Raw genomic sequence first — 27,695 nt, 5'->3', positions numbered from 1 at the left:
TAAGACAGGATTCCCTGCCAGTATATATTGCTAGTACAACAATTTCTGAATGATATCTTCATAAACAGGTTGATAAGTTATTAGAGAAGATCCTCTTACTTAGCTACTACTATTATATTTCTTCATTTGTGATTACATCAAAACTTATGTATCTTTCAAAAACTTCATTCATTGAATGATCTTAAGGTTGGGTGTGGAAAAGCAATCCTTTTTTAATGGAATTATATTACTAAGTAGCATCTGATGACACTTTTTATTTTTCTTAATGTTAATGATTATATTGTTATTTTAAAATTACTAACTTTAGCAGCAGCTAGGTGGTGCAGTGGAGAGAGAGGCCCTGGATTCAGGAGGACCTGAGTTCAAATCCGGCCTCAGATAATTAATGATTACCTAGCTGTGTGGCCTTGGGAAAGTCACTTAACCCCATTGCCTTGTAAAAGAAAGCAAGAAAAACAAATAAAATTGCTAACTTCCAAATTGGTTTTGTAAGTTTTTTAGCATTTCTGCTTCTCAACTCGTAAAATCTTAAAAGTGAGCTCAGAATTTTGAAGCATTCTTTCCCTTTAAAACTACCACCTCGGTATCAAGAAGTTTGATAATATGTCTCATCACTGACTCTTTGTAATTGTTGGATATTCATTGTAAGGAGGAGTGAAGGAAAGGACTTTGAAGCAAATTTTTAAAGTTCCATATTCTTTTTATCTTTTTTTAAATCACTTTCACTATTCACAGGTTATTCCCTCCCACCCACAAAAACACATAAATAAGTGAAAGTCCTTCCTTTGTAATAAATATATAATCAAGAAAAACAAAATTACACATTGGTCTTACCTGAAAATCCATCATTCTGTTCCTCTAGGTTTAAGATTTTTGTCAAGATGTAGTTGGCATGCTTTATCACTCAGAAATCTTCTTGATTCTCTCCAACAGTCAGAGGATTTGGATTCAAATTCTACTGAATTTGACCTCAAGTCTTCCTGATTCCAGGCCCAGAATTCCATGCATCAAGGCATCTATCTGCCTCTTGGACAAACAGAGATGTGTCTTTCCCTAGGTCACACAATAAATACCATAGGTTGGATTTGAATTCAGGTTTTCTGGACTTGAATCCAGGCCCATCTTGTTAACTCAACGTTCATACAGTAAATGTTTCATATAGTAAATTCTTTTTTTTAGTTTTTTTTTTTTTTTTTTGTAAGGCAAGGGGGTTAAGTGTCTTGCCCAAGTCCGTGTGGCTAGGTAATTATTAAGTGTCTGAGGCCGGATTTGAACTCAGGTACTCCTGACTCCAAGGCCAGTGCTCTGTCCACTGTGCCACCTAGCCGCCCCTCATATAGTAAATTCTTAAATGCCTATTGTTTTGACTTAAAAAGATAGGTTACTAATTATAGCCAACTGCTAAACAAATTGGGGGTTTTACTTTAACCTTTAGATTTTTTTTCTTAGTTTTCTGTCTGCTGGAATAGACTATGCTAATATCAGTGAAAGCCTGCTAGAGATCAGTAATATCTTAGTGCATTTGTAGATAAGATGCAGCTAAAATGGATTCTCCGGGGGTTATACAGATTCTCCCCTAAAGAAGATTTGCCATATTTCTCTTGTAATTAGCATTCCTCAATTTTATGTGTTAGGATCCCTCCATTCAGGAAGAAAGTAAACAGGGACTGAAGGAACATTTCACATTATGTGAGAAGACTTCTAAGACAGGAAAGAAGATAATCCAAGATGAAAAAAAAGGAAAAAAATCCTTAAGAGAATGATTATTAGTCAGTCACAGAAATTGGTGATTGAGAAGCTTGCCAGGAGAAAGAGAGGAGGGCAGCTTGGAAGCTCGAGCTAAATAACATATATCTCATCAATGTAAATAAAATAGCAATATCTCTTGTTCCCACAGTATATTGAGGATTAGTGAGGCTATTAGATATAGGTTTGCTAAATACACAGGATCTCTGAGGTCCCTTTCAGCTCTGTGACCCTACAGAAAACATAGTAATCAAGTATGTTATCAGAACCCTGTGACTAATAGTTAACTTTTCCACCCCAATATAGACTTGTGAAGTGACTTGGGAAAAGTCCATTTTCCTAATTGTCTGTAGTCTCACTTCTTCATTACCTTCAGCAAGATTGCTTGAATAGATCTGTTTGAAAAGTGAACAAATTATCCACATATTTTCTTAAGTCCATGCATATTTGCTCAGTAGGACAAACTCACTGGCCATGAACTGAAATAATGTTGCCTGAAGTTGGCTGAGGCTAAGCATCCTTTGTTCAACCTCCTAGGTTGATAAACTATTTTCTAGATAGAGTGATCTGATACTGCAGAATTAGTTCCAATCAACCAATTCTTATGGGAAAATGTAAATCAAACATCCATTTTACTAATTTACAATCAATGATATACCTGGAAAGATGTACCATGGCATGACTGATAGAAACTTTGAAATCAAGAAGACCCAGACTCAAATCCCACCTCTAACACATACTTATGAGATATTAGGGAAGTTGTGATGATAAGTTACAAAGAAGAAACATGCATTGGGGGAGGGAGTACTTCAAGGGTAAGCCCAGATTATCAATAGAAATTACACTTTGCAATGAGAAAAAATCTACCTGGGATCTAAGACTTAGTCTCTTTTTGGCAGATGAGTCCAGGAAATTTATCAGTAGGCGGACTGATGAAAATAGAATTAGATAAGAAGAAATCTATTCATATTATTAACATTGTTACAAGTGTGAATATATAACAAATATGACATTTTTAATCAAAATCATTCTATAAGACATTTGAACTACTGAGTAGATTTTTTCTGGAAAATTATATTAGTGAAGTAAAGTTTATGAAGTGTAGTATTTTTATAGCTTTGTTGTGAATTCAATGCTAGAATCTCAATACTAAAGTAATAGCTATAAATATTATGAATTATATTTGTTAGACACATTACCAGTAATCACATTTCTGGCTCTGTCCAAATATTTACTAAAATAGTTGTCAGCATTTACTGACATTTAGTGAAGAGTCCAAAAGAAAAAATAAAAAGAATTTACATTGGAAACATTTAACCACAATGATCTTAGGAGTGTTATTAAATCTGCTTTAATACTGAAAATAAACTCAATATAACCAAAGCCCTCCTGTTTACAAGTATTAGGGTTAGTTGTCTTATAAAAAGTCAGTTTTTGGTTTTAAACTGATACCTCCTACCAAGGTCCTTCATTCACTTCCTTACCATGCCCTTTGGATTTTCATTCTTTGCCTAGTTTTAGATTTTTTTTTTCTTCATTTATGGTATTTTAGTATTTCTATGTCCTTACTCTTACTCCTTACATGTATTTGACCCCAGGAATATAAACTGTGTATATAAACTCTGACTTTCTAAATTTATACTAAAGCAAGATCTAAGTGAAGGAGAAGATCATTATGATCATCTACTTCACTCTAGAATACATGATATATTTAATTGCAGGTTCCGGTGACATCAGGGGGGAACCTGGGTTGTATGAAAGTGTCTCAGTGAATCAGGGTTCTTGCTACTCTGTTGTACCTAGGTTAGCAGGCACTATTTATCTCTTCTCTGTATCTATTTTTTGGGGAACTACTGTGAGTGGGAAATATTACTAGAAATGCTATCTGTGACAAGGTAGTAAGAGAGGGACATAACCCAATTTGCAGATAACGATGGCTTACAAATAACTCCCCAGATAATCAGTATTGAAACAAATGAGAACTAGTAGTTTCACTAAAGAAGTAGTATATAAAACAAGTTTTTAAGAATAGTATTCCTACTTCTGGCCAAAACCAAAGAGAAGTCAGGCTATGCTAAGGTCTTGTGGCTGGCTTTCCCTCAGAATTAATATAAATAAAGCCTCTCAACAGAATTCAAATCCACAAAATGCAGAAATAACAAAGGAGAGCTAATGTCTCAGAGGAACGTGGGTAAGCCAGGGGCAGAGAGCAAGCCAGTACAGGGGCAATGTGGTGAGTCCTGGGATTAACCTCAGAACATTCTCAGAAGCTTTGTCTTTGTGAGAAGACAGGAGAGCAGGAAGGAGAGCTCCAGCTTCCAGTTGAACTGCTCTCACCATTCCTATGAGACAAAGGGACTTTTCCCAGAACAAACACAATAATAACTTCCACCCCCCCATGCCCACCAGGGTCAGGGGCAGCAGATCTGTCTCAGTACTAAGTGAATAATGAAATTAACTTAATAGCCCAAGGGCCTAGACCACGTTGTTCAAGGATAATTCAGACCTTGCTGCTCTCCTCACCACCCCCTCCAGAGGCCTAGGGAGTGGGTCGCAAATAAAGTGCAAAGAAACTAAAAAGAAAGCCTCTAGCACCCCCTACTAGCACACATGGTGTTACTAAGCCCAGGGAGCAAAGCCTCGATGGTTTTCAATCTGTGAACCAGCCCTTCCCCCAACACAAGATACTAGGAAAATGAAGAAAAGTCCGTGAAGGAGGGGAGGGGTCTATTGGAAGCTACCTCAAAACAAAGACCCTACTAACTCAGAGCTCAAACTTCTGAAGAGAATATGAATTGGTCACCAGTGCACAAAGACTTCTTAGAAGAGATCAGTAAGGACTTTAAAAATCAATTGTAAAAATTGGGAAATAAATGAGAGAAAATTGACACTTTGCAACAAGAAAACAAATCCTTAGAAAATACTGTTGGACAAATGAAAAAAGAAAATAATTATCTCAAAACCTAGTGGGCAAATGCAGAGAATATTCTCTCAAAACCTCAATTGAGCATATGGAAAATTCCTTCAAAAATAGAATTGATCAATTGGAAAAGAATTGCAAAAAGGTAAATGAAAATTCTTCTCTTAAAAAAATGGAATCTGTGGAAACTAATGACTTAATGAGACAACAATATATTACACAAAAACTAAAAAATGAAAAAATAGAAGGAAATGTAAAATGCTTCATTAGCAAAACCACTGACCTGGAGAACAGATCCAGGAGAGACAACATAAGTATCAAAGGACTTCCAAAAAAGACTGAAGAGAAAAAAAAGCCTGGATTCAATATTACAGGATTTAGCGATGGAAAATTGCCCTGACATCATGGAACCAGAGGGCAAAATAGTAACTGAAAGAACACATCAATCCCCTCCTGAATGGGATCTCAAACTGAAAACTTCAAGGAATACTGTGGCCAAATTCCAGAGCTATCAGATAAAAGAGAAAATCCTACCAACAGCTGGAAAGAAACAATTTAGATACCAAGGAGCCACAATAAGGATTACACATGATATGGCTGCATCAACATTAAGGGATCAAAAGTCCTGGAATGTGATATATGGAAGTTTGGAATGCAGCCAGGAATCCTCTATACAGCATAACTGAGCCTTCTCTTCCAGGGGAAAAGATGGACATTTAATGAAATAGGATACTTCCACCTTTTCCTGATGAAAAGACTAGAGCTAAATAGAAAATTTGGACTTCAAACAGAAGACTGGAGAGACACATGAAAAGGTAAAATAAGGGAAAAGAGAAAAAAACAGCTATCCAGTAAGATGAAACTGACTATATCCCCATCTGGGAGAAAGATTCTCATAACTCTTGAGATTTGTAACTCTATTAGAGAGAATATACTTAGCCAAAGTATATTTTGGCATGACTCTGACAGAATGATTTAAAATATCTCCTTAGAAAGGGGGAGAGGGGAACAGTAAAAAGATAGTGGGATGGGGAGATTGAATGGGGTAAATCACATTACATAAAGAGGTACAAATGACCTATTTTGCAATAGAGGGAAGGAGGGAGGAGGTGAGAACCACCTAAATCTTACTCTCATCGGACTCAGTTAAGAAACTTATCTTACCTTTCAAGTATTAAAAGGGGGGGGGGGGAGAGAAACTAATGAAAGGAAGGGAAGGAAGCAGGGGCAAAGGGAAAGGGGAAAGAAAGGGGAAGGAGTTGGATATGAGAAGGGAAACACACTGAAGGTGGTGGTATTCAGAAACAAAACACTGGGGAACATAAAAGTGAAAAAAGGGGTAAATATGAACAGAGGGAAGATAGCATGGAGGGCAATAAAGAATATAACTTTGAATGTGAATGGGATGAACTCTTCCATAAGCAAATAGCAGAGTGGATTAAAAACAGAATCCTACAATATTCTGCTTACAAGAAATTTATCTGAAGCAAAGAGATACATATAGAGTAAAGGTAAAATGTTGGCACAAACTATATTTTGATTCAGGTGAAGTGAAAAAAGCAGTGGAAGCTACCCTTATCTCAGATAAGGATCTAAAATAGATCTCATTAAAAGAGATAAGGGAGGAAACTCTAACCTCCTAAAAGGTACCATAGACAATGAGACAATTTCAATACTAAATAGATATGCACCAAGTGGTATAGCATCCAAATTATTATAAGAGAAGTTGAATGAGTAACAGGAAGACATAGACAAGGAAAAACTTTAATAGTGGGAGACCTCATCCTCCCACTCTCAGATTTAGATAAATATAACCATAAAGTAAACAAGGAGGAATTTAAGGATGTAAATATATTGTTAGAAAACACAGACATGATAGACCTTTTGAGGAAATTGAATGGGGAGAGAAACGAATATACTTTCTTACTGCAGTATATGCCACTCACACAAAATTCAGAAAGGCAGAAAAAGTGAATACATCCATTTCAGATCATAATACAATAGATCTAAAACTAAGTGGATACTAAATAAACTCTTTTTGAAGAATGGGTGGATCAAACAACAAATTAAAAAGAGAATTATTTCATCCCAGATAAGGACAATAATGAAACAACATATCAAAGCTTATGGGAAGCAGAGAAGACAGCTGTCAGGGGACACATTACATCTTTAAATGCTTACATGAATAAATTAGAGAAATAGGAAATAAATGAACTAAACATATAGCTAAAAAAGAGAAAAACAACTTTAAAAAACCCAATTAAATGCCAAATTAGAAATTCTAAAAATTGAAGGAGAAATCAATAAAATCAAAAACAAGAAAACTATTGAACTAATAAATAAAATCAAGCAATTTTATAAAAAAAAAGCAATAAAACTCACCAACCTCTGGTTAATTTGATTAAAAAAAAGATAGAAGAAAACCAAATTGCTAGTATCATAAATGAAAAAAGGTGAACTCACCACTAATGAGGAGGAAATTAAAGTAATAATTCAAAATTGTTTTGGTCAACTCTATGTCAATAAATTTGATAATCTTAGTGAAATGAATGTATTTACAAAAATATAAGTTGCCCAGGTTAAATGAAGAGAAAATTAAATGCCTAAATTACTCTATCTCAGAAAAAGTAATTCAACAAGCCATTATTGAACTCCCTAAGGAAAAAACCTCCAGGACCAGATGGATTCTCAAGTGAATTCTATCAAACATTTAGGAAACAATCAGGTCCAATTCTTTATAAACTCTTTGAAAAAAATAAGTGAAGACAGACCTCTGCCTAACTCTTAATATGACACCAAGATGGTGCTGATACCTAAACCAGGAAGAGTTAAAACAGAGAAAGAAAATTATAGACCTATCTCCCTGATGAATATAGTTGCAAAAATCTTAAATAAAATATTAGCAAAAAAACTACAACAAAGTATCACTAGGATAATACATTATGACCAAGTAGGATGTATCCCAGGAATGCAGGGTTGGTTCAATATTTGGAAAACTGTTAGATACTATCAGAAATCATGATTATATCAATAGATGCTGAAAAAACTTTAGACAAAATACAGCACCCATTCCTACTAGAAACACTGGAGAGCATAGGAATAAATGGTTTGTTCCTTAGAATAATAAGCAGCATCTATCTGAAACCATCAACAAGCATTATTTGCAATGGGGATAGGCTAGAGACATTCCCAGGAAGATTGGGGGTGAAACAAGGATTACCATTATCACCATTACTATTCAATATTGTATTAGAAATGTTAGCTTCAGTAATAAAAGAAGAAAAAGAAATTGAAGGAATTAGAATTGGGAAGGAAGAGGCAAAACTCTCTCTATTTGCAGATGACATGATGGTATACTTAGGGAATCACAAGAAATCATCTTAAAAACTACCAGAAATAACTAGCAACTTTAGCAAAGTTCCAGGATATAAAATAAGCATGCCTAAGTTCTGAACATTTCTATATATGACTAGAAAGATGCAGCAGCAAGAGCTAGAAAGAGAAATACCATTCAAGGTAACTTCAGACAATATAAAATAGTTGGGAGTCTACTTGCCAAAGCAGACTCAGAAACTCTATGTAAAAAACTACAAAACACTTCTCACACAAATGAAACAAGATTTAAATAACTGGGCAAATATCAACTGCTCATGGAGAAATTGAGCTAATATAATAAAAATGACAATTCTACCAAAATTAAACAACTTATTTAGTGCCCCACCTATCAAAATTCCAAAAAATTACTTTAATAAGCTTTTAAAAATTGTAGGAAAATTCATATGGAGAAATAGTCAAGGAATTCCAGGGATTTAATGAAAAAAAGTGCAAAAGAAGGTGGCTTAGCACTACCACAACTAAAATTATAAAGCATCAGTCATCAAAACTGTCTGGTATTGGCTAAGAAATAGAGTGGTGGATCAGTGGAATACACTAGGTGCAATAGCAGGAAGTGATTATAGTAATCTGCTGTTTGATAAAACCAAAGAGTTCAACTGTTGGGATAAAAAACTCTCTCTTCAATAAAAACTGTTGGGAAAATTGGAAGCCAGTATGGAAGAAACAAGGATTGCATCAACACCTCAACCCTATACCAAAATAAGATCCAAATGGATGCAGGATTTAGACATAAAAAAAATATTATAAGCAAACTTGAAGATCAAGGAATAGTTTATGAACAAGGAAGACATGGGGAACATCATTAAAAATTAGATGATTTCAATTACATTAAATTTAAAAGGTTTTATGCAGACAAAACCCTTATGACCAAGATCAAAAGAAAGGTAGTAAATTGGGAAATAATTTTTACAAATAATATTTCTGACAAAAGACTCATTTCTAAAAAATACCAAGAACTGAGTCAAATTTTTGAAAAGAGCCATTCCCCATTGGTCAAAGAATACGCAAAGGCAATTTATAGATGAGAATATCAAAGTGATGTATAGTCATATGAAAAATTGCTCCAAATCATTACTTATTAGAGAAATGCAAATTAAAGCATCACTGGGGTACCACCTCACACCTCTCAGACTGGCGAATATGACCAGAAAGGATAATGGTCACTGCTGGAAGGCATGTGGGAAATCTCAGACACTAACACATTGTTGGTGGAGCTTTGAATTCATCCAAACTTTCTGGATCTTTGATCCAGCATTACCAGTACTGAGTCTATACCCTGAAGAGATTATGAAAAGGGGTAAAAACATCACTTGTACAAAAATATTCATAGCAGCCCTGTTAGTGGTGGCAAAGAATTTGAAAATGAGTGAATGTCCATCTATTGGGGAATGACTGAATCAATTGTTGTATTTGTATGTTATGGAATACTATTGTTCTATTGGAAACTGGGGGGAATGGAAATTCAGAGAAGCCTTGAAGGGTTTGCATGAATTGATGCTGAGAGGGATGAGCAGAACCAGATGGACATTGTATGCTGTAATAGCAACATGGGATTGATGAGTCTTAAAGGACTTGCTCATTTCATCAGTGCAACAATCAGAGACAATGTTAGGCTATCTGTGATGGAGAACACCATCTGTATCCAAAGAATTGTGGAGTTTAAACAAAGACTAAAGACTATTTCCTTTAATTTTTTTTAAAAAAGCTCTTATTACCTAATTTTGCTATCTCTTATATTTTCTTTTTTTTCCTTTAGGATATGGTTTTTCTCTCAATACTTTCAATTTTGATCAATGTTTAGCATGGAAACCAAAAAAAAAAAATAGCATTCCTATACAGCAATAAAAAATGAAATAATGAGAGAATTTTATTCAAAATAATTGCAAAGCATATAAAATATCTATGATCCAACCTATCAACACCTTCCTTGGATATCTATAAAACAATTGCATACAGACAAACATACTTTACATACATGCATAAATACAAATATAAAGGTTTAAAAAGTTAAGGAAGATAATTGAGGAACTAGTAATTTCAACCTATGTTCTATAGCAAAGAACCAAAGGGAAAAACTAGAAAAACACAATAAAATTCACTTGGTGAAACATAAGACCCAGAATCTAAGGAAACTTCTTTTTTCTGAAACAAGGATAAAAGAGATCTACAATTAACATCTCTACATTATGAAACAGCATTCAGTATTGTTATGTTTTTAAAAGTAGTTCAGAAAATAAGAGAAACCAGGAGCAATTAAATACAGTAGTCCAGTGTTCAGTAAACCAAGAAATAAAAACTCTCAAATAAATTGAGTTTTCAAATATGCCCTAATGGACCAAAAAAAAAGCCACTTAGCTATAAAATAATTTTTTTGAAATAAAGCTTTAGATTATCATTTTATACCATTTACCTCAAACTAGTTGTAATAGGATGTATGACCTAAATATAAATGGTTCATACAGGAAAATGAGAAAAGTGCTATTAACAATTACAACTAAGCTATAGGTATGGTTCTTATTTTAATTATTTTAAATTTCTACATTCACTTTTAGAATTTGGATGCTCTCCCTTCTTCCTACCTCAAGTTATTTGATAAAGGGTAAAATGTGTAGTCATTAAAAAAATCACAATAGTCATGATTTAAAAGTAAACATAACCCCCCACCCCTCCCAGAAGAACCCAAGAAAAAATTTTTAAAAGCATCCTTCAGTTTGTTTTCAGACACCATCAGCTCTGATCTTGGGATGGATTGACTTCATCTTAAGTCCTTTATTGTCCCTTGGGTATTGGGTATTGCTTAGGAAAGGTAAGCCATTCACAACTGATCCTACAACACTGATGTATCTTTGTACACAGTACATTTCCCATTGCTCTGACTATGCAAGTTTTTTACTGAGAGCATCCTGTTCATCATCTTATAAGAAAATAGCATTTCATTTTAATCACACACCACAATGTGTTAAGCCATTCCCCACATGATGGGCATCTCCTCATTTTCTATTTCTCTACCACCATAAAAGAGTTGCTACAAACATCCTTATTCACACAAGTCCTTTTCACTTTTGTTTTTCATCTCTTCTGGAATATAGCCCTGGTGGTGACATTGCTAGATCAAAGAGTAGGCATCGTTTTATAATTCCTTGGGTATAGATCCAAATTGTACAACAGAATTGTTGAACTCATTCACAACTCTTCCAACAGAACATTAATATCTCATCTTTCCTACATTCCCTCCAACAACTGTCTTCCCTTTCCATCCTACAAGCCAATTCAATAGGTATAAGGTAATACCCCAGAATTGCTACAACCTGCATCACTCTTATCAATAGTGAGCTAGGACATTTAAAAAAATTATTTAAATAGAGAACACTGATATTTTCATTTGAAATTTATTCATATCTCTTGATCATTAATCAATTAAAGAATAGTTTCCATTTTTAAAAATTTGACTCAGCTTTCCATGTTTGAGAAATGAGGTCTTTATCAGAGAAACTTGTTTCAATATTTGTTCCATAGTTGCAACTGAAAACTGTATTTCCCTCCATCCCAATCCCCGACTCCCTCATTTATTTTATTCTCTCTCTCTCTCCATTCACTCTGTACTTCCTCAAGTTTTTTACATCTGATTACTCCCTCTCACAGTCTTCCCTACCTTCTGTCTCCTATTTACCATACTCCTACTCCCTTTCTCCCATTCCTTTCCTCTTCTTCCTTCCTCTAGAGTAAGATAGACTTTTATATCCATTTAGGGTGATTATTATTCCATCTCTTCCATTCCACTGCAGAAGCTTTTATCTTGTCTCTTTTATGTGAAATATCATTAACTCCATCTTTTTCAATAGATCATTCCTTCAAATTCAACTTCCACCTGTGACTTATCTACATAATCTCCTTCTAACTGCTTTCTTAAATGAGAAAATTCCTATGAGTTATCAGTATCATCTTCCCATGCAGGAATATAAGTAATTCAACATCAAATCCCTTATGATTTGCCTTTCCTCTTCACTTTGCATGCTTCCCTTGAGTCTTGTATTTGAAGATCAAATTTTCTGTTCAGCTCTAGTCGTTTCATCAGGAAAGTTTGAAAGTACCATATTTCATTGAATGTCCATCTTTTCCCCTGAAAGAAAATGTGTAATTTCACTGGATAGTTGATTAATGGTTGTAATCCAAATTTTTTTTTGCCTTCCAGAATATCATATTCCAAGTTCTACAATCCTTTTTATGTAGAAGCTGATAAATCTTGTGTTATCATGACTGGCTACAGGATAATCGAAGTGCTTCTTTCTGGCTTCCTATACTATAATTCTCCTTTACTCTGAAATTTGGCTATAATATTCCTGGCAGTTTTCATTTGGGATCTCTATCAGGAATTGATCAGTGGATACTTTCAATTTCTCTTTTACACTGCTTCTAGGATATCAGGGCACTTTTTTCTGAATAATCCCTTGAAAAATGACATCTAGATTCATTTTGGAGTGTCATAGCTTTTAGACAGTCCAATAATTTTTAAAGTATTTCTCCTGGGTCTGTTTTCCAGATCAGTTGCTTTTCCAATGAGGTTTTTCACATTTTCTTCTAGTTTTCATTCTTTTGGTTTTGTTTTATTGTTTCGTAATTTGTCACAAAGTCATCAACTTCCCTTTCCCTTTTAAAGAATTATTTTTTTCAGTGAGCCTTTTTTTATCTCCTTTTCTATTTGGCCAATTCAGCTTTTTACAGAATTCTTTTTGTCATTGTCTTTTTGGACCTCATTTTCCCCTAACTGGTTTTAAGATGTTATTTTCTTTAGCATTTTTTTGTAACTTCTTTACTAAGATGTTGACTCAGTTTTCTTGCCTCCCTCTCATTTCTCTTCCAAATTTTTCCTTCTACCTCTCTTATATTATTTTCAGATTCCTTTTTGAGCTCTTCTATAGCCTGAGTCCAATACATATTTTTCTTGGAGACTTTAGATGCAGAAAATTTGATTTTGTTATCTTCTGAGAGTGTATTTTGATCTTCCGTATGACCAGAGAAAATGTCTAAAGTTGAATTTTTTTTTCTTTCTGCTGTTTGCTCATTTCTCTAACCTATGACTTGAATTTAATTCTTCTCTAAGATGAGGCTCTGCTTCCAGCTCAGAAGACACAAAATCCCAAGCTTTTGAGGGCTTTTGGAGTTGTTTTCAGAGCTACTTCTAGGGCCCTGCAAGTTTTCAATTCTTCCAGGATTTTATGAGAGATTGTGACTGCTCTCCTAGTCTGTACTCTGATCTGTGGGTGACCATAAACACACCTCTCTGACCTGGAACCGTGAAGATAGTCCCTGCTCTAATAGGACAGTAAGCTCTGTTGTGGAAGCACTCCTCTGACTGAGACTAGGGTCCAAGACTGCAACCCAGATCTGAGTATAGGCAAAGCAACAGAGTCCTGTCTCAGGAATAACAGAGACCACTGCAATGCCCTTCTGACCCCCTTATTGTGGACTTAGAGCTCCAGAAGCAGCTGCTGCTGCTGAATCCCTGGCTCCCGAGACCTGGACCTGCACTAAACTGTGCTCCTTTCCCTCTGGCATGTGGCAGAGTTTTCCAACTGACCATCTAAATTGTCCATGTCATTCCCTGGGCTAAGACAACTGGAAACCACCATTGCTACCTCGAACTCAGTCACCCAACTTCCTGTTCCTGAATGGCTGGGGTCTGCTCACTCCTGTGTGGCCCCAGTGGCTCTGTGGACTTCTATATTCCTCTCTCACCCTGTTCTTCCAGAGGAACTTCCAAATTATCTTGGGCTGGAACATTGTTTCACCTGGACTTTTTGTGAGCTCTGCCATGCTACACTTTGTTTAGAATCATTATTAGAGTCATTTAGAGTCATTAGGTATTTGGAGTGGTTTGGTAGAGAACCTGGGCTAGTCTCTGCCTTTACTCTGCCATATTCTCTAGGTAGAATTCTTAACCAAAAAAGGGAAAGATGTTATCATAAAATACAAAAGACCATTTTCACATTAAAGATAAAAGAACTATAGTAGATCTAGAATTAGCCTTGAAGCCAAAAAGAATTAGATTCAAGTCTTGCCTGTGACACAGACCAGCAGGCTGGTTCTGCATGGGCACATCATTCCACATTCTCAGTGAATCAACTTAACAATCTCTTTTCAACAAAAGGAGTTGCCGACAGAATGTCCCCTTACACACAGGTGAGAGGTAGTGTGGTAAAGTGGATAGGAAGTCAATCAGAAAGAACTGGGTTTAACTTTCACCTCTGACAAAAAATAGTCATGTGGTTGATCCCAGCTGAAAGTCATCTTGTTTCTTACTGCCCCAGGCTACTCTCTATAACTAGAAATTGCAGGGAAGGTACAAATCTGCTTTTGGAAAGGAAGTTTCTTGACTCAAGTCAATGACATTGGCAACATCAGATATCTACTAAAAAATTCTGATATCCTAGATCTATAAGGAATGCAAATAAAGTCATGAGTCATTCTCAAAAGGATATGAAAATAAGTTCTCATAAGAAGATTTGCAAGCTAAATGACAAAAAATGCAACATCCTCCACAAGGCATATGCAGATGAAAACAATTCTGTGGTTTTACCTCACATCCTACAAATTGGCAGTAAATAATAAAAGATGGAGAAGTCAGTGGTGAACACATTCATATAGAAAGGCAGGCCCACTAATTTTCTATTGTTGGAGAAGTGAATTGATTTTACCATTTTAGATTAAAAAATAAATTTGGAGGGTTAAAAGAAGAGTTATTGTTATAATAGCTTGTGATAACCATTGGTCCAGTCAATGAAACACAGTTCCCTTCTTTCTCTAAAGAGATTGGGACTATAGATGCAGAAGAGTTCATATGCCATCCATAAAGGTGCCATGAAACTTTAATTTACTTTTTCTTTGATATTACAAGGGAAGATTTATTTATGGAAAAGGAATGGGGAAAATTTTGAAAAGACTGATATCCACAAGTAACAAAGCTTAATTTTTGTTTTAATATATTTTAATTCCCTTTCTAGGCCAGAAAATATCCAAAGATGGGTATGTATCCATATGTGCAGTGGACTCCAAAACCAGAACTCTTTCCAAGGTACATACAGCACACCTTTTTAAATGAAAGTATACTGGGGGTTTGTATAGTATACAACAGTATTATTAGCATTTTGTTCTCATAAGCAAAAAGGTAAATGTTAAATATATTTTCAGAAACTATGCAAATTAAAATCAGGAAGTAGAAGACCAACAAGGTGCCTAAAATCCATCTGAATGGAAAGGGAAATAATCTTAATGCACCAAGATAAGCTATAGCATTTATATGAATAGTCTGCTATGAGCAGTCTTCTTTCTTTTAACTTTCTTATAACCCAGGATGAAACAGAAAAATCTTCATTTGGATTATTCCTCTTTGTGAAGAGAGTTTAACCCAAAGAAAATATCTCCCTGCCTTGCTAAAGGAAGCCTGAGAGGGGCCATGGATGTAGCCTCCTGGACATTCAGATGAAGGGAGTTGTGGACATAGGGGATGTTGTGATTGGAAACAAATTTTGCATGAGGATAAATATTGTCTGTATCTATCTTGTCACTCCCTCTTGTTCAAAGTTTCTTCATTGTTCAATGTGAATTCCCCAAGATGGGAGTGACCTCAGCTTGTTCCCCTTCCTCTAGCTTCTGATTTGTAATCTACCAGATCTTGGTCATTGATGGGTCAAGCATATGATGGCATGACAGGAAATGATGTGTGGGACTGAATGGTCACCCACCTTGGGAGAGGAAAAACCAGCATATAACTTGCCTATTGAAAAATACCTGGAGCCATGTGCTGGACCACTCCCCAAGAGCCACCCTTTTCTGACCTACTACAGAAGTGCATTGAGTAGACCAGAGGAGAAGCCTCCTTCTTCTTCACCCTACCTTCAGCTTGCAAGGAGGACTGTCTCTCTCTCTCTCTCTCTCTCTCTCTCTTTCTTCTTTCTTTCTTTCTTTCTAGGTTAGATCACATGCCCCTGCTCTAGCCCACTGGAGAACCATGGGGCCCTATGCCATGAGGCCAGACTAAGCCAGCCCTTATGGTTGTCTGTCCTGTCCCTCTTAGCCAGGTCTCCTGGTGATTTTCCTTTACACTTTCTTCTTTCTCTCACTCAGACAATCACCTGGTCTTTGTTCTTCAGTTCTGCCTTTAAACAATTTACACACTTTGCAAACTTGTATAAAATCCTGAACAGTTTTAAAATTCCAGGTCAGGTGAATTCTTTCACCTTTAAGGCCTCTCAGTCTTAAATTGATGACACCAACCTGACAACAATTCCACCTACTGAGAAAACTGCTTCAATCCAATAAATTCATTACATCAGTGCATCTGCAAAGGGACCATATAAATAAATATATATATTAAGCTACAAGTGACTCAAAATATGCTTTGAAAGGGATTGAAGCTCTATTCTCACCCTACACTATTAGAAGGTGAAATCCTGGCTAAAGACAACAGGGAAGGAAAGAATACATTGTTCTTATCATGTAATTTCGAACTTTTGATCATGTAATATCAAATTTTGAACATCCAACAAATACACATTTGTAATGATAAAACTGCTGTTGCTGTTTTAGTAATTCAGTAACTACCACCTCTTACCAAGAATTGACCTTCATTTTGCTCTCTACTTCTTTCTGGTTTTTGGTCACTTTTCCTTCCAGGTTCATTTTTCCCACCAACTAATTTCTCTCAAAATTATTCATTGGTAACAATGTTCAGTTTCACAGAGCTCTTACCTCATAACATAAATCTCCTTTGGTAAAAAAATAAAATAATGTATTGGGGGGGGTGACCCAGATATTTGATTCTCTTTGGAAGTGCCATGAGAGATAATAGGAAGACTTTTTTTGTTTAATTCATTTTTAAAATTTTTTAAAAATATTTTTCTTTCATTTGCATATATATATATATATATTTTAAATTACAAAATTTCCTCACATGTTCTCAGGCCACTCCCCCTCCCCTCAGTGACAGTCAGGTTAGCATTTTACATTCAAATTTTTTATAAACATGTTTACAGATTAGTCATTTTCAGCATGAGGAATTAGGCTTAAGGGAAAGAGATACATAAGAGATCATTTTTAAAAGTGTTCATCAGATTCTGAAGGGGGGTTTTTTCCCCTTCTGTATCATTTTGATTTTCTTCCTCTGCATGGGAATAACATTGTCCATGGCCGATTTTATACAGCTGTCCTAGCCCTCTGAACTGCTGAGAGGAGCTGCTTTCATCAAGGTTAATTGTTATAAATGAATGAAAAGAAAAACCTGCTAGAATGAGAGAAAATTGTACATTTTATTCATGAATCTTGCAAGATACACCTTACAAGGTACAGGTACCTCACCTGGGCATGAGGCACAAATTGGTCTTGGAATGTCAGGTAATTTATGGGCTTCAGAAAGTCTTTCCCTTCCCTCTTGGATTTTGATAGGCTCTCAGAATTTGAGTTACAATCTAAAAGGTCCACCCATTCCATGACATGCCCCTAATATGATCTCCCCCACGCATCATACAATGCATGATATGCTAATGGACCTCAATCTTCACAGGGGGTGTGTGGGTTAATATTCAATTACCTAATTGCACAAACAGTTGCATTATGTCAAGACCTCTAGGTCACTCTTGACCATTTGAGATCTGTTTTGGGTTGGCTATCCCTGGAATAGGATTAAGAAAACTCTCCGAGTCTTGTGATTGGCTGGGCCATTCCCCCTTTGTAATGGATTCCCTAAGGGCTCCCCTCCACACCCAGTGAAGACCAACACCCTACATACCTCACATTGATCATCTCACAATGTTATTGTTAATGTGTATATTGGTTCTGCCTCCTTTGCTCAGCATCAGATCCTATAACTCATTCCATGCTTCTCTGGAAATCGACCATTTATGATTTCTTATAGAACAATAATATTCCAAAGTATTCGTGGACCATAACTTGTTTAGCCATTTCTCAATTAATGGGCATAAAAGGAAGACTTAAATGACTATGGTGATGCTTTCCATACCTGTCTCAATTATCTTTTCATTCTTTTGTCTCTCCCCCAAAAAAGCACAACAACAACAAAAACATAAAATTGATTGTCTAGAAAAAGCTGGGTTTATGGTTTGTTTGTTTTCTCTCTCTCTGCTCTGGAATTTAACAAAAAATGAACTGATTTTCTTTTGTTCTGTTGGAAAGGCACAACTAGGAGACAGTGCCCTGGTTAATATTATAGTGGTTGTGATATCTTCTTCTCTAACTCTTTTCCCTCTTTTTTCTCTTATCCTTTTCCCTCATTTCCCCACTCTTCTAACCCCAGATCTTTTCCCTTCTGTATTTTCTCTGATAAATTTGAGTAATGCAAAAAATATAACAATATAATGTTTTATCATATTTATCTTAGAAAATCAATCTTATCCTGAAACAAAAATGAAAGAATAATATTATTACCTTTAAAAAAGGCAGTAGAAATAAGTTTACCAGCTTAGCATAACTGACTCCATTTTGGGGTAGACTTGTACTGAATAAATTCTTTTCCTATCAAGTGTTATCAATATCATAAGAGCTTGTGTGGTATGATCATCATGTGCATTCTTATAGATAATTGATAAGTATATGTCAAAAATCTGTTAGGACAGACCACTAATGGTAAAAATGTTATAAACAACTTTTTCAGTAGCTTGTGTAATGAATAATCAAATTATGTGGTAAATAAATACCATAGCTGGAACTGTAAGAAACCACAGGAGTCCCTGGTCATTAGACTGCTCCTTGGATGTGACTGGGTCAGACTTTCAGATTCTCATAAGCTACAATTAACATGAACAGCTCATGCTTGCTAAGGACGATACTAACAGATTTGTGAGATGATCATCCTGGTGGGAGACTGAGAGGTAATTTTGCCTTGAGTAGTTCTGTGAAAGATCTTGGAACCTCTAATATGAAGGTGGTCTGTTCTTAGAAGAGGAGGCTGAGTTTATACAATATTTCATCATCATAGTGTAGCTGATGGCTGCTTGAATTCGATTTTGCCTATGAGGAATCTTTATTCAGACTCAGGAAAGCATGGGTGGAAATCAAAACAAAAATTTATTAAAAAGGTTACAAGATATAGAAATGGCCAGGGGGAGGGAAAGAGAGAGAGATAAAAGAACAGCCAAGGGATCTGCTGAGCCATTGTCAGAGAAGACTGAGCCAGCCCTAAGGCAGGGTCCAACCCAGGTTTTTATGTCTTGCCACTCATCCAGAGGGCAAAAAGTGAATGCCCTTCCTCTATACTGAATCTGGAATTAGGTAGAGGGTAAAGCCCAAGGAGATCAGGATACAAATTTTACATTAAACAATGAATCAATGGTACATTAAGAATTGGGGGTGGGGGGGTCTCCACTCCAAGCAGCATTTTAAGATTACAATTGTTTCTGTTACAATTATAATTCTCTACTTCTAGTCAATTTACATCTCAAGAGTCAGTGATAGTCAAAAACATCTCCACCCAAATTCTTTCTGTTACATTCACAATTCTCTTCTTTCCCCTGCATCAATGGGATCATAGATTTAGAGTTGGGAGGGATGTTAGAGGCTATCCAAACCCAGCTCATAATTTCATATATGAAGAAACCAAGACAGGTAAAGTCTATACAGTTCATATTTATCTGGGGTGAGATTTGAGCACATTATGCACTAGAATAACCTTCCTCTGCTTAGCCATAAAAACCGGAGAACAGATACTCAGTCACAGAGAGTTATAATAATTTTTACAATGAAAATATCTCAGTTAACTGAAGCACTGATCTACATTCAGGGTTATATATATATATACCTTAAATATATATAAAATGCTCTATCCTAACCAAAACTCAAAGAAAATGTTTCATCTAGAGTTTTAAGACTCATCCTACCCCATTGAATTTTCTCCAACAGAATATATAGAATTGATCAGTACTTCCTAGTAGGACTTAAGTTTGACTGGCCAATTAGAACACATTCATCCAGAACTGCAAAAGTAATTGTTCAGATTCAGGAGATCTTTTCTAGAGATTTCCTACACAGGTATTTGTAATTCATATTGTAGTTCAACAACAATCATGATCTCCACATGGCCCAGCACAGAGAGTATAAATGAGCTCTCTAAGAGCTCCTAGTGGCTACCTGGCTCTTTTTTAAGCTCAGATGATGCAGAGAATTATGAACATAGGAAATGTGCAATTAGAAACAAATTTTGTAATCTTTTATACTGTTAAATTTTGTAAAAATGTAAAATATTATCTGCTCCTGGTATGTAAATCGACTCCTATTATTCCACTGTAAAATGTAAAATTTGTATTGTCTCTTCATTCCTAACCTTTTACCTGGTTTCAATCACTTAAGGCTGGAGGGATTTCCCTTTGCCCTCAGTATCCAGAGAATGGGCAGGACTATAAAAATTTTGCCTAAACTGCACTCACTGCCTCTCTCATTGGGGCAGTCCTCTCTACTTAACTGTTTCTCTCCCTCTCCCTCCCTCCCTCTCTGTCTCTCTGTCTCTCTCCCTCTCTCTCCAGTCCTCTCTGTTTCTGCTTCTCTCTCTCCTTCTGTCGCTGTCTCTCTGATCTCTTTCTCCCTCTCTGTAGCCCCCACCTCTCCGGATGGCTGTGGGGAGGTGGGGAGGGGAAGTTCTTAACTCCTAGGGCCCAGAAGCTTGATCTTTGTCCCAGCTGTAATGTAGTCTACAGGACTGGGGAAGTTTCCCAAAACATGGTCTTGCCCCATAGTGTAGGGAACCCCCATGCCTTCTCCCTGGTTTGGGGAGGAAGGGACAGAGTGAAGGGGCTCTTCTCTGGGCCTACCTGTGGTTACTGAATTCCAGTCCCCCATTCCCTTAAGGCTTTAACTCTAGGAGAGCCCCACCCTTGGAGGCTGGGAAGGGGAAGCAGAGGGATTGATTTAAAAGAAGAGGAACTGAAAATCCAAAAGTTAATTTATGGTTAACTTGTGGACTATTTCTGGGATTGGGGAAATCTAGATTCCATTTTAATTAAACCCTGTGCTAATAAGCTAAGATCTCTGCAGTTGTATAACTGGATTTGATCTGTGTAAGGTAACTTAAGAATGCATTTGATTTTATTAAGGAATTTTTACTAGTCATTGGCCATTTTTACATATGAAGTTTCTCAAGAAATTGTTGGGTTTTTTTTTTAGTTTCTTGCAAGGCAGTGTGTTCAAGTGCCTTGCCCAAGGCCACACAGCTAGGTGTCTGATGCCAGATTTGAACTCAGGTACTCCTGACTCCAGGGTTGGTTCCCTATCCATTGCACCTCCTAGCCGCCCCTTCAAGAAATTGATTCTAAAATTATTTTTTTGACAGGTTCTAATTGTTACAATTCAAAATTCATAATATAAATATATGTGTGCATTATTTAAAAATGAGTTTTAACTCAAAGATATCTGTCTGTATAGTTTTTCAGTGAGTCTTTTCACATCTCTTCACTGATTTCTCTACATTTGAGATTTGACTGAACTGGCCAGAATTCTGAATATCTCACTACACCATTGGCTCAATGAATAACCTTTGTTCAAAAAGAATTGTACCTATTTCTGTGTGTGCCTATGTGTCTTAAATGCCCTTCTGTGTCTTTGTGTGTATGTGTGTGTGTGTGTGTGTGTGTGTAATTCAGAACTGAATTGATTCCTGATTGTTATTACTGAGTTAAATGTTTATTCCTTTGATTTAATGTTTTGAATTTAATTATTTTATAATTAAATTATTATAAAAATGTTAAATAATCAGTAACTGAGTTAGGATTTGAGGTACCTTCTTACTCGGGAATTTTAATGTCATTTGACCTCAATTAGAAATTACAGACTATATTTTCCTTTAAATCAGGTTTAAACTTGAAAATAAATAAACTCAGCACTATCTGCAGTTGAATTGTTCCTGGCTCTCACTGGCTTAGAAAAAACTGAACCTCATCTATGGTTTTAAAATGTATGTAGATTACAAGCTTTGTGATGAATACCTTTGGTGTTGTATTCAGCCCAGGTTAATTGAGATTTTAAGTATTTATAAATTTATAAAGTATTTATAAAAAAATGTAGCTATTTGTAACAAACAATCATGATCTGTGAAAATTTGGGTAATCTATTATTATGTAGTGGCTAGTAAGAAAACTTTTTGATGGGTGAAATACTGAGGAATTTTATCAGTTACATGATTTTTGGTTATCTGTTATGAAGATAAAAGCTATTTAAATATTGTTATAGTATTGAAGCCTGGAATTAATAACTGATTATTTGGTAAGGCTATTGAAAGGGAAATATCAAAGCCATGACCACTCACTGGATTCCTAATATTACTAAATAATGTGTAAAATAATAATGGGAATATTGTTTTGTAAAATATCATAATTCATGTGTTAATTGGCTTGAATATCTGAACACATCTTAGAAATTTAAAGTCACCTAAAGTCACCTAAAGATATATATATAATACATATATATATATATATATATATATATATATATATATATATTTTAAACTTGGTTAATAACAAAAAGGATTCATTGTAAAAAGTTGCTTTTAGAAAAATCCAGTTCTAAATGTGAATTAAGATTATTGTATTTTTTTATACCTCCAGTTCTGCTTATTGTATTTCATTTCATGTCCTTAGGTACATGAGCAAAAAATTGAATTATGATTTTTCTCTGAATCTCTCTGCTGAGACTCAATCCTAATCACAGTTTGGAACACTCTGATTCCTTAAATGTTCAAGCCTCCTGAAGCTCTGATTATAGGTAATATAGGTAAGTACAATAGATATAGATGTAGGTATAGAATAGATATATAGTTAATATAGATATAGATAAAGATAATTGATCTGTCTGACATCAGGTGTGTTAAAATATAAACACAACAATATGGCAATGAAAGCATTTGACTTGTGAGGTTTGACATTAGTACTCCAGATAGAGTGAGTGGCCTTTGAAAGAACAACCCTAGCTTCAACTGGGATAGGATTCTTTTAAAGGAATCCCTTACCTAACAAACCTGGACCCTGACTCATTGAAGAGAATTGACTCTATAGAGTCAACCTCTGCCTGTAAAGGACAGATAATGCATAAGGTATCATGTCCTTATGTCCCTGTGTGCTCTTTAATAGCAAATTGCCATAATCATGCTAAGGTGCACAATAATTAAGCATAAGAATAAGCCATTGGAACTCTGTCTTCTAAAAATTGTTAGTAATTGACAAATATTTAATGTTGGGTTTTTTTTTTAACATGGGATGTGATTCTTTATCTTTATTCCTTAAGGAAAAGAAATATCAGCATGACTATTTATATCAGGATAATGCTTATTGGTCTATTTTTAAACTGTTTTAAAGGAGAGATCCATTCTTCAGCTAGGATTTTTGTTCATTCTAAACACGGCTAAAGGTAAAATAGAAACTTATTGGACATATACAGTCTTGTTTATATAATTCTTGAGCTTTTAATTTCAACTCAATGTGGCAAACATTAATGAATCTGTTATATTGGAACCCATGTTCTTATGAAAAAATATTCTGATTCTGGCTTAGGATCATAAAACATAATACTTGTTCTTTATAGAACTTCTAGGTTTTTCCCCTACTTACTTCTCTCTGTTAAATGGCCTTCTTTGGTTTTGCTTGCTCAGTCTTTTCCCTAAGGTTCACTTCTCTCGGTCACCAGCTGTAAATCTCCAGTGGCCACTTCTGCAGGATTCCAGCCAGTTGTCCTGGTCCTGGCAGCCAACATACTTTGGACTTTGCCTCAATTGAATTCCCACTAAAATGCTTTCACTTCCAAATGGATCCTGAAAAGTTCAGATGAATGTGAGTCGCAAATAATTTGAGGGGGGAAATGACAAAGAGAATTATGGATATAAGAAATTTGTAATTTGAAACAAATTTTGTAATCTTTTATACTGTCAAATTTTGTAAAACTGTAAAATGTTATCTGCTCCTGGTATGCAAATTAAATCCTATTGTTCCATTGTTAAATGTAAAATTATATTGTCTCTTCATTCCCAAACCCCAGCTTCCAACCTTTACTTGGTTGGTTACATAAGGCAGAAAGGATTTCCCCTTTTCCTTCAATACCCAGAGAATGGGCAAGACTCTAAAAACTTGGCCTAAACTGTCCCCTCTCTCTCTCACTCACTCAGACCTCACCTAGCCTGCTTCTCTAGGAGGTTTTAATCTGTTCTCTTTGTAAGCCTTCTGTAATGAGTCCTGAACAATTTTAAAATCCCAGGGCCTATGTGAATTTATTCCCTTTCACTAACTCTCAGTCTCTAAAGGGACATTGTATCTCCCACAACACAGATGGTGATTTATTTAAAATAAAAGTTTGCTTAACTTTTAAATGCAGTTAAGGAGACTTACACTACTTCAGAAACAATAAGATGCATGAACTTGATCAAAGATATTGCTTGAATTTTCCTTATTTATCTCAGGATAGACATTTTCAGATAAATTCTTCCAGGCAGAGTAGTATAATAGTATGCAAGATCTGGAAGTGCTAACACTGATATGATCCCCAAACACAACTACCATGAATTGTAGAGCATTTCTGTCAATTATAACCAAGCAAACCACTTCCACTAACAATAATAGGAACTGGGTACCTGCTAAAACTGTCATCAGAAGGTAAGAAATGTCAATAAGACTTAGGGTCCCAGTTCATTCATTTCTCCAGTTCCATACTGCATTATTGAAAATGACACACATTTATGCTTAGTTCAATTCTACTTTCTCCTTATAGTCAGTTGGTCACCAATTTCATGAAGTCTCATCTCTATTCTACTCTAGTTTCCCACCACTTAGTGATTGTCAAGATCTTCTACTACTTCCTGGGGCAACTCTATTTATATTAACCATTGCTTTGCCAGAGGACTTTGACCTCTCTGGAAGAGAATATGAGACTGACAACTTTGTGAAACTCTGCCTCTGTCTTACTATGATGTCATTGATCCCATTTGAAAATAGAGGACATCTAAGTGTCACAGTGGATAGAGCACTGGCTCTGCAGTCAGCAGGACCTCAGTTCAAATCCGACACTGGACATTTAATAATTACTAAGCTGTGTGACCACTTAACCCCATTGACTTGTATAAACAGAAAAAAACCCCAAAACATGAGAGGCAAACAATTTTGGTCTTTTCTTAAAATTTGACATTGATACTTCTATGACCATGTATTTGTTCATTTACAGATAAAGAACTAGAAATAAAATGGTCCTGTTGGGAAATTTGTAGAACTGGAAAGATGTCACAGTGTTATCTAGGACTGTTTCAAGCAAGGAAATGGTAGGGCAGACCTGGGACAGTAGGGATTAACATGACCTCCAAGTGGATTTATCTGAGATCCAACTATGGGAGCATTGTGGAAAATGAGCATAAAATTAATCTTTGAGACCACTGACAGAGACTTTCAGAGAACCCAAGGAACTTCTTTGTTTTTGTTTTAGCAACCTTCTTGCTTTTTGGTTTCTATTTGTTTTTTCTTTGGGCTAACTCTCCCTGAAAGTGTCGGAATAGTTTAGAGAAAAGACTATTTAAACCCTTGGATTTTGAGTAATACAGTGTGCCATATGCAATATGCAAGAAAGTGATCCTGATATCACATGACTGGAGCAAAAAATAACCTAATACCAAAGTTCTTTGTTCTCCTGGAATCTATGTTATGTCAAGAGGTCTAGGGGGAGAGTCATGCTGGATGGACCTCCTGAGGAGGATTTATAGAAAGATATGGATGGGAAATGAGAGGGAGGTTCCAAAAGGTACATAGGTTGCAATCTGCTTGATAAAGAGAATATCCAATAAATCAATACACTTTCATGAAGGATCTTGTTTCAGCCACTATAATCACATTCATAAAAATCACAAATCTATCTGTAACTTTTGGCCCAGGAATACCCAGCAGACTCTCTGGCCTCGTGTTTTTGTCTTTGGCTCTTTGCCCTATGCAAAACATAATCCAGGAAATTTTTCATCATATTTTACTTACAGCTTGTAGATGTTCATTTTCCCCAACTCCCACATGTGATTTTTCAGTCTACATGAATAATGGGTATGGACAGCTCATAGATAGTGCATAAGATATTAAGCAAGAGCCTGTTAACAAAAACAGAAATATAACACTTAAAAAGTCTATGAACTCCACCCTAGAACATGAAGATGCTATCAGGATAACTTTTCATCATTCTGATGAATCCATTTTTTAGCCAAAGTTCTACCCAGTCTCCCTAAGTCCTCCCTTCTCCTCATATTTGTGCATATGCACCAGGATTCTTTGGAAGTTTGAACTTTCAAAATCTTATCTTCCTTATCTGGCAAGGATGTTAGGTCATGTTGCCCAATGAATCCAAATTCTCCCTGCCCCTGTGACTCAGGAACAACTTCAGCTTCCCCTCTCAGGTCTTTCTGCAAGCAAACATTGACCACTGCTATGAGTTTCTTCCTATTGTACCTTGAGGGGGAAGGAAAGGGGGAGATATTCAGAACACAGCAATAATTCATTTTTTCCATCTTTTTTCACTCTTAAAAGCTGTGACCTCTCCAAAGAGCTTTTCTTAATGTAGGTTTTGATATATTCGATTTTGTAAGTATAGGTTGTGATCATAGTAGAAATTAAAATAGAATCATTATTCAAATAGTTATGATCTCTTGACCTGAAAAGGTCTAAGGAACATCTCAAGCAGGATGACAAGACCACCCTTTGAGAACTACTGTGCTAACACATGACTTTACAAACCACAAAATAAATGACTTTTTGACAAATATAGTGTACTATAATAAAAAAGGCCACATCAACTATGTTCTTGATTGAGTATGCCCTAGGAAATGATCCCTCTTGTCTGTCCATCCTCCCAGTTTTCATTTGTATTTAAACATCATTTTGCTTTCTTCACTTCACTGGAGCTTTGCATTTCCTTCATCAATTTTTCATATTTTTCCTGCATAATACTCATTTTTTCCCAATTTTCTTCTCTCTTAATCTATATAATCCTTTTTGAGCTCTTTCAAAAGCTCAAAGTCCAAGGATTTGAACTTTCTATAATTAGTACTGTTAGGAGATTTTTAATTCATTTTAAAAATTGAGCTCTAAACCAGGTGTACAGGGGGTCAAGGTTTCTTGTGCTTGGGGGGAGTGTTCTGGTCGCTGGCTTTCTGCACTGGGACATCAGGAGCTAGAGGCTTGCTCCTTGCTTTAAGATAATTCTACCTAATCCCATCTGCTGCATGGCATTCCAGGGGTTGGAGTGTGTCTTCTGTGCCTGGGGTGGGGTCCTCACAACTGGCCTGCCTAGCTGGGACCTAAAGTCCTTGGATACTGATCTCTTCTGTGGCCAAGAGCCTCCTTCTTGCTTGCTTCCTCATTCCATGCCTGTGCTGGCCTGCGCGGAAGGAGTCCGGCTATCTGCTCCTGGATCCTTGGGGCTTGTGCTGCACTGTGATCCTTTCTCATGCCAAGGAAACTAACCTTTCTGCTGATCTTCCAAGTTCTCTTGGCTTTGAAAATTGTTTCACTTCATCATTTTGAGAGTACAGCCATTGTAGAATTTATTATTTAAATATATTCGGAGCCATCTGAGGGAGAGCTGGGGCAATCCCCGCCTTTACTCTTGGCTACATCCACCTAAA

At 35.9% G+C, this 27,695-nt stretch overlaps 1 long non-coding RNA gene across 1 annotated transcript; it reads right to left on the bottom strand.

Annotated features, from left to right (window-relative positions):
• Positions 1-840: 840 nt before the first annotated feature.
• LOC141504005 (uncharacterized) lies at positions 841-26,159 on the bottom strand. Its single transcript, XR_012473176.1, has 3 exons — positions 26,059-26,159; positions 23,665-23,864; positions 841-1,053 (listed from the first exon to the last, which is right to left on the bottom strand). It is a non-coding gene; the product is annotated as an uncharacterized LOC141504005 (long non-coding RNA).
• Between the last annotated feature and the right edge of the window lie 1,536 nt (positions 26,160-27,695).

The sequence above is a fragment of the Macrotis lagotis genome, unplaced genomic scaffold, assembly GCF_037893015.1.
Source record: "Macrotis lagotis isolate mMagLag1 unplaced genomic scaffold, bilby.v1.9.chrom.fasta BILBYCTG019, whole genome shotgun sequence".
Classification (NCBI taxonomy): domain Eukaryota; kingdom Metazoa; phylum Chordata; class Mammalia; order Peramelemorphia; family Peramelidae; genus Macrotis; species Macrotis lagotis.
Note: the sequence above shows the minus strand (reverse complement) of the source record. Positions and strands in the feature narration are given on the sequence as shown.